The sequence below is a fragment of the Austrofundulus limnaeus genome, unplaced genomic scaffold, assembly GCF_001266775.1.
Source record: "Austrofundulus limnaeus strain Quisiro unplaced genomic scaffold, Austrofundulus_limnaeus-1.0 Scaffold1616, whole genome shotgun sequence".
NCBI lineage: Eukaryota > Metazoa > Chordata > Actinopteri > Cyprinodontiformes > Rivulidae > Austrofundulus > Austrofundulus limnaeus.
Window position 1 is genome coordinate 13,947 of NW_013954018.1, and position 276 is coordinate 14,222.

Here is a 276-nt window from a genome sequence, read left to right on the forward strand (position 1 = left end):
ACTGACCTGTCTGTGGACCTGTCTGTGGACCTGTCTGTCTGTGGACAGTGAGTGGACCTGTCTGTGGACAGTGAGTGGACCTGTCTGTGGACCTGTCTGTTGACCTGTCTGTGGACCTGTCTGTGGAAAATGAGTGGACCTGTCTGTCTGTGGACAGTGAGTGGACCTGTCTGTGGACCTGTCTGTGGACAGTGAGTGGACCTGTCTGTGGACCTGTCTGTGGACAGTGAGTGGACCTGTCTGTGGACCTGTCTGTGGACCTGTCTGTGGACAGTG